Raw genomic sequence first — 281 nt, forward strand, 5'->3', positions numbered from 1 at the left:
TGTTTTTTGAGGAAACCAGGAGGGAAGGGGATTAAAAACAAGTGTATTTGCCCAGTACACAAGAATATCTCCAAAAAAGATGCTTCTGTTTCTGCGGTAACTATGACAACATACAGGCAAATTTTAACAAGACTCAAAACATTTTTGTGCTAGTTATCAGCAAAGATTTAACTTCTTTATTATATGTTCAGAAGTTTCCACTAGCTCTTAAATCTTCTTGAGATTTCAATCTCTGAGAACAACCATTTACCGCACGCAACAGAATGAGCACAACAGTCAAG

Source organism: Gavia stellata, chromosome Z (assembly GCF_030936135.1).
Source record: "Gavia stellata isolate bGavSte3 chromosome Z, bGavSte3.hap2, whole genome shotgun sequence".
Taxonomy (NCBI): Eukaryota; Metazoa; Chordata; class Aves; order Gaviiformes; family Gaviidae; genus Gavia; species Gavia stellata.